This window comes from Apostichopus japonicus, chromosome 5, assembly GCF_037975245.1.
Source record: "Apostichopus japonicus isolate 1M-3 chromosome 5, ASM3797524v1, whole genome shotgun sequence".
NCBI classification, from domain to species: Eukaryota; Metazoa; Echinodermata; class Holothuroidea; order Aspidochirotida; family Stichopodidae; genus Apostichopus; species Apostichopus japonicus.
This window is the reverse complement of record NC_092565.1, coordinates 17,640,953-17,654,063: the sequence shown is the minus strand read 5'-3', so window position 1 is coordinate 17,654,063 and position 13,111 is coordinate 17,640,953. Positions and strand designations below refer to the sequence as shown.

The 13,111-nt window shown below is 37.0% G+C and overlaps 1 protein-coding gene across 1 annotated transcript in view; it reads right to left on the bottom strand.

Annotated features, from left to right (window-relative positions):
• Positions 1-13,111, bottom strand: part of LOC139967889 (uncharacterized) — a 130,775-nt gene that overhangs the window by 34,847 nt on the left and 82,817 nt on the right. The window lies entirely within an intron of this gene.

Sequence of the window (13,111 nt, the reverse complement as noted above, 5' to 3'; positions counted from 1 at the left end):
TTCCAGAGGATGCCCATGGAAGTCTTTCATAACAAAATAGATCATCCAAAGAATAGGTCACTCATAAAACAAAGTGCCCGCCCATTATTAAAGTACACAGGTAAGCGGAAACACACTGAAGAGCAAAATATCGTATGGCAAATGTATTTATCAACATTTTACCGGGCACAGAGCCTAGCGTTACTATACCTCATTACTCCACCAGCAAATACACCTGCCCCACTACAAACGCGTAAGAGGATAGACCAAAAAAAGAGAGAAGTAAGAGAGAATACCAGGGAGAGAATAGAGAGAAGAGAGAGAAGAGAGAGAAGGGGGGGGGGGTAAGATGGGTCATCGTAGAATTAGCTTCAATTTTGAGTGAGTCATTACCTACTTGAATATTTTCTGCCCAACAAATCAATATATTATTAGGCTCATCATATCCAGTATTGATTATTAACATGTTATATGGTTAAAATCTCGGTCAATTGGATAAAAGCCTCTAAAGTCCATCATTTCGTGTAGCTTCCAAAGGCGAAGCCCTGGACCCTACCATGGGCCCCTGGACCCCGCGCAGATAGCAAAAGCGTTCTCCTTGACAGGTCAATGAATTGTATCCGCCACCTCCCACCTCCCTAAAATGAAATTAGGCTACGCGATTGCCTCATTACCAATGATTTCCGTTGTAGTTTCAGCAAGAAATCCACTGATCGCTAGTGCTACAGGCCTGACAACCATTTTTATAAACTCCCTTACCCGGTGCACACAGAGAACACAGTAACTACTGTAAATCTTAAAGTTTTGTTCCACAGTAAAAATTGGATCGTGCTGAAAATCAGTAGCATGTGCTATTAGGATTACAGTAAGAACTGAGGATTTGTGTTACCCCAGCAAATCCAGTTTGATGCATTTGTTCGGATTACACACATCCTATCATATTTATCAGCACGATCCAGTAGATTTACAGTAGTTACGGAAATCTCTGTGTGAATCGGTTGACTGCTTAGTAGTGATACATTTCGTAGAGTGTGTTTTGTAATTTATGCAGAATGTGGTTTGATGAGTCTAAGCATCTTTTGAAGTTGATCAGGACAACTTTATATCCAGTCCCGTAAACCTAAAAGTATTAGTTGATTATGCATTGTGTTTCACGAACCTTAACTATACAATTATGTACAAAGTGAAATGAAAGACCAAGATATAGTTATTGCTGGTATAAAGCCATTAATGCAGTTTTTTTTACCTAACTCTGCATATGTTGCAGCAATAGCGTATATCATTTAGATATGCAAATCATTTTTGCTGTAACAACTACACAAATATCACACTTAGTGGTTATCTGAAAGCATCTACAATCATGTTTTCGTAATGTACAATTAACAAAACTGCTCCAAGTATGCTAGGATGTCTTATAATCCTGATCCATCACATGCAAAGTTCAACAAGTGTTTACTACCAGCCTGCAAGTATTCATCTTTAATATACAAAGTATATATAAACAGAGCAATGTGATATTACCATACGTGACACATATTCAAATGCAGGCTTCATAGGCTAATTTGTCTATTCATATCTCATGTCTCTTTTTATGTTTATTATATACAGAGAAAGAGATCTAATATCTCACGCAACAAGAACTATCAATACTGTCTTTCGGGAAAAAACCCACAAAGTCAGTCTTCTAATTCCATAGAAAATTGATACAATTTACCACAGTATACTAGCTTTTTTCTTTATACTATGCTATTTCCAAATTTGGATCTGTGTAATCGTTTCGGGAATTTATAACAATCCTAATCAGTAGCACAAATCAGTTATCGAAAGGAAATGTTTTCACTTAGATATTTCTGATATTTTCCATGGAATAAAGTTGTAAGGGATGTGACCACCTAATGGTGATTGTTCGTGTTTCCTTCCGCTTTCTGCATTTTCTCTTTAATTTCGCAGTCCAGATATAATAAACAGTTTTGAAACGTTGTGGGAAAATCAGATATTGCGAGGGATGGGTAGCGGTGATTTAATCCCCCTAAATTAATATGCAGGATGTTTCTGTATGGGTTCATTCTTTCATTATATTACCCGTGATTGTAGCAAGTGGAACAAAGAGAAGATTCTCTTTATGAGGGAAAATGTAGTGATAAATATATAATAACTGAACATAACAACAACTAACAACTTTACATCGCTCTCATGATAATATCGTCTTCATGAGTGAGATTTCTCATGATTAAGAAGATTAAAGATTCAATTCAATTCAATTCAATTCATAAGACTTTATTTCAATCTCTCGCATTAAAGTATGCAATTATTACAATAGACGTGGGTAAATGTACAAGAGAACAAGAGATTGAGGAGTGCCAACAAGAAGCTCTGCAGAGCTTATTTACGTTGACACCCCTTTACAAATAAAACATAGAAAGAAAGCTTAAGTATACAGAGAAAACAGAACAAAGATGGCAAAGAAAGGAAAATACAAAATCAATGATAGTTTGATATAAGATACTCTTTAAGACGTTTTTTGAAGGTGTTCAGAGTTTTACAACCAGTAATAGTAGTATGGAGGGAATTCCAAAGTTTTACGCCGACATAACGAATACCAAGTTGTGCAGACCTAAGTCTAAAGTAAGGAACAGTCAATTGATTTGGCGCACGGTTGGGATAAGGATTGTCACGTAACTGAAAATAGTTGCGAAAAGTCGACGGAGCATTATCATGTAACCAATTGAAAATAAAAATACCAACATAGTAACGATTTATATCATAGATACTAAGAGCGTTAAGAGTAGTAAACAGGGGTGCTGTATGCTGGAGGTAATCCGCATTACAAATATAACGAATGGCTCTCTTTTGAAGTAAGTAAAGGGGTTGAATTCTAGAGGCATGGGTACTGCCCCAAATAACATTACAATATGTAAGATAGGGAAGTATGAGTGTATTATACAAAGTGACCAATGTGCTTCTGGGAACGATTTGGCGAAGTCTATTAAGAACTCCAGCGCCTTTAGACACTTTCATACAAATATTCTGAATAGGATTATTCCAAGAAAGATGATTATCTATATAAACCCCAAGAAATTTAGTAGTCTTAGACAGCATAACATCAACACCGCAAAGTCTGATACTATTAATGTTAGGATTTAAGTGCTTTGAAGGTGTACTAAACACAATAGAGGTAGTTTTCTTAACATTTAGTGACAATTTATTTGCACAAAACCAATCATAAATATATATGTAAACTCATTCTGTATAGTATCCAATAGAAAATTAATGTCATTACTGGAAAAGAACAGGTTGGTATCATCAGCATAAGAGATTATATGAAATTTTTTGCTGGCTCTATAGAGGTCATTAACATAAATTATAAACAACAATGGACCAAGTATGGACCCTTGAGGAACACCACACTTAATTGGCTTAGAAACAGAATTTATATTATTAATAACAACAAACTGGTGACGATCAGCAAGATAGCTTTTGAACCACTGAAGTACAGTTCCCCGGATTCCATAATGACTAAGTTTTTCAAGTAAAATGTTATGGTCAAGGGTATCAAACGCCTTCGACAGATCCAGAAATATACCAGAAGCATACTGATTATTTTCGAAAGCTTCCATAACTTTACAAGTAAAATGTAAAATAGCATGTGTAGTTGAGCGGCCAGGAAGGAAACCAAATTGATAGTTATACAGTAAATTATGCTTAGCAATAAAGTTATATAACCGTGAGAACATTATTTTTTCGATTACCTTGGAGAAACATGGGAGAACTGAAATGGGTCTATAATTATTCACGGATTCCTTTTCACCGGCCTTAAAGACAGGAACAACTCGAGCTATTTTTAAAGATGTGGGGACAACACCAAGCTCAAAAGAGAGATTACAAAGATATGTGAGTGGAATACATAATGAATGGGCAACATGTTTTACAATAATAGCAGAAACACCATCAAAACCAGCAGCGGATGGCTTGAGTGATAGAAGTACTTTAAGGACCTCATCTCTTGTTGCAGGAATAATGAATAGTCAATGACTGGTGCTTGCAGGTACATTTTGTAGTGAGAATTAACATTAGGAATCTTATGTTGAGTGGCTGGACCAATAGTAGTAAAATAATCATTAAAAATGTTACCAATATCCAATGGATTAGAAAAACTGACCCCCTGATAATTAATCTGTTCAGGATTGCGATTAGCTTGTCGACCATGTAAAAGGGTATTTATTGACCGCCACATACTTTTCGCATCCTGGTTGTTATTATTAAACATATTGGTGTAGTAAGACTTTTTGGCCAGCCTGATAACAGACGTAAGACGATTACGAAAACGTTTGTAGTCGTTCAAGTTGTTTGCAGTACGGTTACGGAGATTTTTTTTATATAGACGATTCTTTGTACGGCAAGAATTAAGGATGGCAGGAGTCATCCAGTCATTCTTGTCACTAATACCCTTCTTTGTACTAGGAACATACGGAAGACAGTTGTTTAAATGCTTACTAAATATTTTATTAAACTGATCAAATGCAACGTTTACATCATTGCCATAAAAGACATCTTGCCAAGTTTGGTTTTCAATAGCAGACCGAAGTAACCGTATAGTTGCTGGATTAACGTGCCTCCTTAAAGTAATTGACGGAATACTAGTTTTAACATTGTCAATGTCAACAATAGTAAAAACAGGGAAATGATCCGAAATGTCGTCACAAATTATGCCCGAGGTAGATGACAGTGATGGACTATTCGTAAAAATTACATCAAGAAGTGTAGCAGAGTGTGACGTTATCCTAGAAGGCAAATTGTGGAGTGGACGAAAAGAGTGAGAGTGTACAAGGTTGATAAACTGATTACCGATGTTTTCCGATGTAATTAAGAGATTACAGTTAAAATCGCCCATTAAGAAACAACTCCTGTCTTCTCGATTCAATGAAATAAATAAAGTAGAGAACATGTCAAGCACAGTTTCGCTAACACCGGGGGGGGGGGGGGCCAATAAATAACCGCTATGATGATTGGCGAATGAGAAGCCTGTAGTTCTATAAAAGTCGACTCAAATACGCCTTCTACAAATGTACTCAAATCTGAACGAGATTTGTATTTAAGAGATGAATTGATATATAGTGCGACCCCTCCACCACGCCCAGATCATGTATGTATGAACAAAGTTGAGCATTCAGAAACCTCATTGCAACATATTTATGAATCATCGCGCAGATGTCAGCATTACTAACAGTATAACAAAGTAATACGATTCAATAACATAAAACCTACTCTGTGGTGTACATACTAGATATGAACCACTAACCGAATAGACATTTTATTTGCATGACACTTAGGGTGTATCACTTACCAGTCCGACCAATTAACAGTTTCAATTGAGTCATTTGACAGACACCCCACGAATGGCCGGACTACGACCAGGGACGTATCTAAGGCCTGATGATTGGGGGGGGGGTGTAGTGGCTGAAAATCCAACTGGATAGGTTTTGAAGCCAGAAAGTTCCGACTGCTGCATTGTAGTCAACGGTACGGTTAGCGTCAGTCAGACACCCCATCTTTCGCGACTGCACTTTTGATCCGAACTTATTTCGATACATTTGTACTCACTGCCACTCACTTCACAAACCTATTAGCCCCCCCCCCCCACAACCAAATATTTGTGTGAAAATTTGGGCAATATGCTGATAAATTTTCGTGCACCTACTGAAAGAAAGATAATTTTCAATGTGTTTTTCAATGGTTAAACTGATTATTATTACCATTAACAAGATGGAAAAATCGATGCATGCCGATATGAAATGAACATTAACTTGTGGACACGCGCCGAGCGCGCGAAAAATTTTGGTTATATTTTTCGGGCAAGTCGTTACAGCCCCCCATATCAAATTGAGCTCCTACGCCAATGCCGGTAGTTCTATTAGGTAATGGAGTATTCAAAATCCTACGAAGTTTTGTATGGTGGAGTATAGGAATCGCGAGATACAATTTTTCAAAGTGGCAAGGAAAACGTGGTAAATATGGCTGATTAAAGGTCAATTTTGCCGAAATTTTTCAATTTTTAGGTCATTCACAATCACGGGAATATATGAATAGGCCTAGAAAAAATTGAGGGCGACAGTCGGAAATTCCGACTTATTAATGACTTTTTTTTCTTATCAATAAAGTAGCACATTCTCTCGTCCATCAAACATTGCAGAAGAAGCAGTAAGATGAGAGGGACTCTTCCTCAGTACAACATACAATAATGAAGTATGTCACATTGTAACTCTCAGCTTCTAATGGTCAGTATGTGAACCTGAAATGAAGTGAAACTATTATCCAACTGATCAGTTCTGTCAAAATCCTTGATTCCTAAATATTATTTGTTCCATAATAACTCAGAATTTAGCGCTAACTTGTGACATTGTTTGAACTGCGTCAATGGAAAGTATGAGAATAATCAAAAAGGTAAGCTTTTGGAGCAAATGGTCGATGTATGACCAATAGACTATAACCTTCCTTCATGCGAATATTGCGTACACTTTGCTTTTGAAGAACCTGTGGATTTTGGACGGCAACCTTGCCTGAATATTTAACAAAGCTTAATCTAACAAAGCTTACTGAAAAGATAATGAATCATTGATAAATATAATTCATTTGTGCCTCGTAAACTAACTAATTCTGATTACCAAGTACTCAACTACTAACTTATTCTCAAATTTTCTTTGCAATGAATGTCGTATGTCTTCGCTGCTCCACGAATTATTTTGAAGTACTGGTGTGTACCACGGAGACTAAATTTTATCTTTGTACTTGTAACCGACAAATACATGATGGAAATTTCCAGCACCTTTCACATCACATTGACATACACAGGTGCACGTAGCACGAGAGTTCATAAGGCAGTTCAATTTACCTTTGGAGTCTCATTTTGTTGCTACGGCACCTATGCAGCCAATGCGGTTGCGAGTGATGGAAATTTCCATAATGTATTGTCGGTCACACATAAAAGAGAAAGGTTATGGTGCCGCCCCTCACATTTGAAATCTTGTGCATAGCACTGTTCTAAGCACGGTATGAAAATTGATACAATAGACGAGCAGTTTCCAGTTAAAATGTTGCTGAGTATGAAGCTATAAAATGCTACAACACTGCAGTATAGTTGTAATGTAAAGCGATGTAATATGTTCAAACTAACGTCATGAAGCCATGCACCCGATATTGAAACACACAATTATATGTGGATACAGGTTCTATATACCATAATTACAATGGTGAAAAGCTACAAAAGGAGTTAACTACAAACGTCTACCACCGGGTTAAATTTCCCTACAGTGTACACCATTCTCTTCCTTTGGACATAGTCTAACCATACTTCGACGACACCACGTGTTTATAGGCGTTTCTTATCACTTTTATTTTATTATCTGTGAGATTTATACCAGATATAATGGCATGACAACGGGGATGCAGAAACGCTTCTACAAGTAGAATGACATGGTCACAAAGTCGTAACGTCTGAATAGACCTAACTATCTCGGAATGTGAAAAGGACCATATAGGAGCATTGTCCTAGAACCGTTAAAAGTAGCAACACCACCAACTCCACCTTCTATTATACCAAGGAGAGATCCAGCACCCATGCCAACCATTATACCTGACGAAGAGCCGAACGTTTCTTCACCCCAATTATTCCAACAGCAACGACACCTGTCCCACCACCCACGCATAGCCGGGGGGGGGGGGTTAGTGCTATCGACCCTCCCAAAAGGAGAAGAGAGAGAGAAATAGAGAGAGGTGGAGCTAGAAAAGATAGAAGAGAGAGAGGGGGAAAAGATTGGAGAACAACGTATACCTCACACAAAGTTTCAGGGGAAATTGGAATATCTCATTCCCATTATGACTAAAATTATATTTCACAGGCATAATGGTTTATCTAAGACCATTGTCCCAAACTTTTGAAACTTATCTACGCCAGTAGCAGACATAGAGTCACCCTATCGAAAAGAAATACATACCACCAAATTGTACGCAACATTTGTATAGGAACAGAAATCGAGCAAAATGTTTCTGACCCTTATTCACTCGATTTTGCCTTTCAATTCTTTAAATGTGATCGGTTGTGTTACAGAAAAAACTGTCAACTAAAAACTGTTAACTAGGTACAACTTCAACAAATCAGTATTAGGCTAATCATATCCAATACTTTGAACAATGTTAATGTAATTTTACATGGTGAAACTTTCGGCTAATTGGATAACAGACTCTAAAGTCCACCATTATGTGAAGCATCAAGGGGCGAAGCCCCTGGACCCCACATAGATAGTGCATTGACATTTGCAACCATTTTTATAAACTGCATAGTAGTGGTACTTTCGTCATGCCTTGTGCCAAATATATTGAAGATATCTATAGAAAAATGCAATCCCTCAGAGAGAAGACAATATACACCACCAACCAAGTTTGCACTTGCCATTCCTGAACCCACTTTCACTAATTTTTTCAATTCCCTCGGCACGTAAAATTTGACCTAACAAACAAAAAACGGGGAGTTACAGAATGTTCTTTCTTTCTTTTTCAATTCATTTACAGCTGTGGCTCATGCGAAAACGTGGAGTGTGTTTTATAACATATGTGGAATGCGGTTTGGTGAGTGTGAGCATCATTTGAAGTTCAGGACAACTTTATATCCAGTCCCGTAAACCTACATGGTAATTGTTAATCATGCATTGTATTTCACGAACCTCAACTACAAATTTGTAAAAAGTGAAATGAAAGACCATGATGTAGTTATTGCTGGTAGAAGCCGTTAGTGTAGTTTGTTGTTTACCTAACTCTTCATATAGTGCAGCAAATAACTTAGATTGTATTCAAATAATTTGTGCTATATCAACTACTCAAATATCGCAAGCTGGTTATCTGAAAGTAGCTACAATAATGTATTCACATGGTGATATTACCGAAACTGCTCCAAATATGCTAGGATATCTAATCATGATCTATTACATTCAAAGTTTAACAAGTATTTACTACCATCTTGCAAGTATTCATCTTTAATATACGAAGTTCATATAAACAGAGCTATATGATATCACCATATATGCCAAATATCCAAATACATCACTCCTAGGCTTATTTGTCTATTCATATCCCATGTCTCCTTTATGTTTTTATCTACGGAGAAATAGACCTAATACCCATCTCACGCAACATGAACTATCAATATTTTCTTTCAGAAAAACATGTTTCCAATTCCATAGAAAAATGATAAACTTTACCACAGAAATACAAGCTTCTTCCTTTACACTGTGCCATTTCTACATTTGGGTTAGTAGGATTGTTTCAGGACTTTATATCAATCCTTCTCAGTATCAAAAATCAGTTATCGAAAGGAAATTTTACCTCTTATTAGATGGTTGATACTTTCCAAGGAATAAAGTTGTAAGGGATGTGACCACCCATAGATATAAGGAACCAGTATTGAAACGTTGTTGGAAAATCAGATATGGTGAGGGATGTGTAGCGGAGAGTTAATCTACATAAATTAATATGCAGAATGTTTTTGTTTAGGTTCAGTCTTTCATAATTTTACCTGTGAATGTAGCAAGTGAAACAAAGAGAAGCTTCGATTTAAGGGGGAAATGTCGTGATAAATATATTTAACTGAACACAACAACAAAAACTCTTCATGACAAACCTTTTTGATCATATCGTCTTCAAGAGATTTTACATTGATTAGAACATTAAACATCACGAATGTCTGAACAAAATTGAGCATTTGGTATCATGAACCTGATTGCAACTTTTTAATGAATAAACTTGCCAATGTTGGCAATACTAACAGAATAACAAAGTAATACAATTTTATGGACATGCAGGGAAAGTTCTGACAGAAGGCTCGTTGCTATTACATGGGAATGGGAATTAGCCCGAAGTCTTACTTTCATCTTTTAGGTGTCGCACCACAATTAATTTCTCTATTGATTTACACACTTAATCGTTCGCTTCCAAGGCCACTAAATCACGATAGTTAGTGTCATCATCGTAAAAAAATGTTACGATCTTTTTCACTCCTATTCTTGTTTATGTTTTCTCCCTGTCTTTCAGCTCCAAAATGATATCTCTCAGTCGATCTTAACCCACTTTTCACAGATTGCAGACAAAGGCTCCAGTTTGATTGATTAATTGACTTACATGACAATTTGATTGACCTGAGTTGATGCCTGTGAGTTTCGTAACATTGTTAATGGTCTTGCTTTTTGCGCTCAATTCGTTTATGGTAAGTGGAAGTATGCTTATATGATGTGTACAAACAAGTAGTGGCGCTATGACGCTAAAGAAAAAATTAAGTTCAAAATATCCCATTTTCTCACTCAATACACTATCGACATGAACACTTGAATTTCTGTAAACTTGACTCTATATCAACTGGCCGTCGCTCATGCAGCAAGTTTGGAAACTATAAGAATTCCTAGGATATTTTCACAAGTGCACACACTAAAGATGCGCATGGATTTGTGTGCTTATATGTTCCAAATTGGTAGGAATGAGGGGAGGGGGGGGGGGGTTAACACGTGAATGCATGGACCTTTGCCCCACCAGTGAAAATTCTTCAAAAAGAGACTACATTCAAGAACCACTATAGAAATAGAACAAAACAATGGCAGTATCAAACAAGATTCTGGTATAAACTCAACATATGAGGACTGTTATACAATAGGCCTACGTGAGGAAAAGCCTAGTCGAAAAATAACAGTGTTTGATACCCAGGTTGCTGTTAGTGGGCAACTTATAACACTCCAAATTATTATTCTTTCTTATTCTTTTATAATTTCCCTCACGGGTGGGGAGGGCTCAATGCGTCAATTAGTCGAATCAATTGTCGCCCGGGCTTTGTCATCACTACATCGGAGCAACATCACCCTCCCCTTTATCCCCTTTAACACATTTTTAAAGTTGGAATGATGGATAACTTACATACAGACAATGGATAGCTTATATACATACAAGGAGTTTGGAGGTGGTTTTTGAGGTAATTTAAGGCATTTTAGAAAATCTTGGATTATCCAAGATTTCGCAGCGAGAGCTGGCAGTTGGGTCGGGGAGCACTATGATAAACTTTGAGCTCTTCTAGCTCAACATCTAAACGGGCATGGTGGCAAAACTTGAACGTGCTATGATAGCCCAATCCAACAGCTTCTCATATGGTGGAAGGACATGCCAGTTCAAAAATTCTATCTATGCTCTACTGCGGCATTGGAAAGTGACCAGTTTAGTGTGTAAGCCAATTAATTTTTCAAGTTAGACTGCGGGCTATGATTCCCATATAAACCAACCGGCTTTCTGTCAAAACGTTCCCCATGTATGTCAATATATAAACAGTTATTAATACCATCTGATGTCACCCGCGGCAGCTAACTGATGTTTCATTTTTTGTTTTGTTATATAAATGGTATATACGGTAGACAAAGAGAGCCACGTTCCCGCTGCCATGTGTACTAATTCCCAGAAACAGAGAAAGAACCACACACACAAGCACACAAAGAAAACACTTTATCTCTTTTCAGTTTATAAAAATAAATGACAGGGAGTCTTCTACATTGTTAAGCTATTGTATGCTTTATAGAAGACTTCCTTTCACCTTGTATATTTGCACGTGAAAAAACAAAATAAATCAAATCAAATCAAAAAGAGAGAATAAACTCCATCACAATATAATAGAATATAATAATATATAAATAAAATCGAGATCCACTTATAACAAGCTATGCTCAAATTATAGTTCAAAATTATAGCGCGAGGGTGCATAAGACTAATATTTCCATATGTGTCCGTAATCATCTTCGTCTAGACAACATTGCTTTTAGTTTGGTATGCGCATGTGTTTATTCCATCTACAACCATGTTTCGGACAGAAAACATAAATGAAATTCACAAAGACTTTCACGTAACTTTTTGACAGTATCAATAAACACTGGTGTGTGGTAATATTGCATACATGTGTGTAAATGGATGTATTTTGGGGTACGTGAGGATATGTCTCCCAGTTCATTGACACTCAACTTCTTTAATCTCCATGGAGATCACGAATTATGAAAAATCTTAGGGGTTTGACATGTGCAGGAAGTTCATTGGTAAGAGAAAGCAAATAATAATGACTATCATAACCACTTTTGTCCTCTCCTAATAAATTGTCATTTCCTCTTCAAACTTTTACCACGCTTCAAGTCTATAAACTCCGTTTACTCTCGATACCACTTTACCCAATTAGAAGCTTCAAACACTCAACTGATATCAACAAATGTATAGAGGAACAGAAATTACGAGACCTTCTTTATCCTTATTATTTTATATAATTATTTAGCTTTGTCTTTAAAATGACTTCGGAGAATTTCAGAGATCACGTACGAAGATACTATTTTTTTTATATATTTGACGTACAGTTTCACGAGATGATTGATTAAGTGAACGCCACTAGTCAACTGTTAATTCTCCACAGGAATCGTAGACTATCGGTGCGAATCGTCATTCACCTTTGTCTGCGAGCAAACTTCTACATTAGTCTATACGCGTCTTATCTTATACTTGAAAATTGAAGTAAAACAGTGATAGTAGGTATTGGTAGTACGTGCGGGGAAGACTGTGTTGTTGGTCGGTGGAGGGGGGGGGGGGGGGGAGATGAAAACGATCACAAGAACAGCGGCACGTCCTTATATCTTTGATCACCTGGACATGGGACTTTGGGACTGGCAAGGATGTATTGAGCAAATGATTAACCGCAAAGGGAATTGGTGAAACGTGAGAAATTAACGGAGTTGCATGTTTTCAAAATATTTAGTTTGGTTTTCCAAGGGTTATTATTAAAAAGTGCAAAGACCAAGCGAGTTTGAAATGTTAACAGTTGAGTGGCTGGGGGATTTCAGATACGATTAATTCGTGAATAATATCTCAAATAGTCACAACCTACGGAACAGAACATTCCTAAGAGAGGGTCCAATCTGATAGCAATACGGTAATACTTTCGTTGAGAGGAGATTCAAAATATTTCTTTGTGGGCAGAAAATCGACAAATATGAATGTGAGTGCAGATCACGGAAACATATATTGATCTTGTTATACTCAAGGACAGAACTGCACGAACGACGCAGTGGCATGGTAT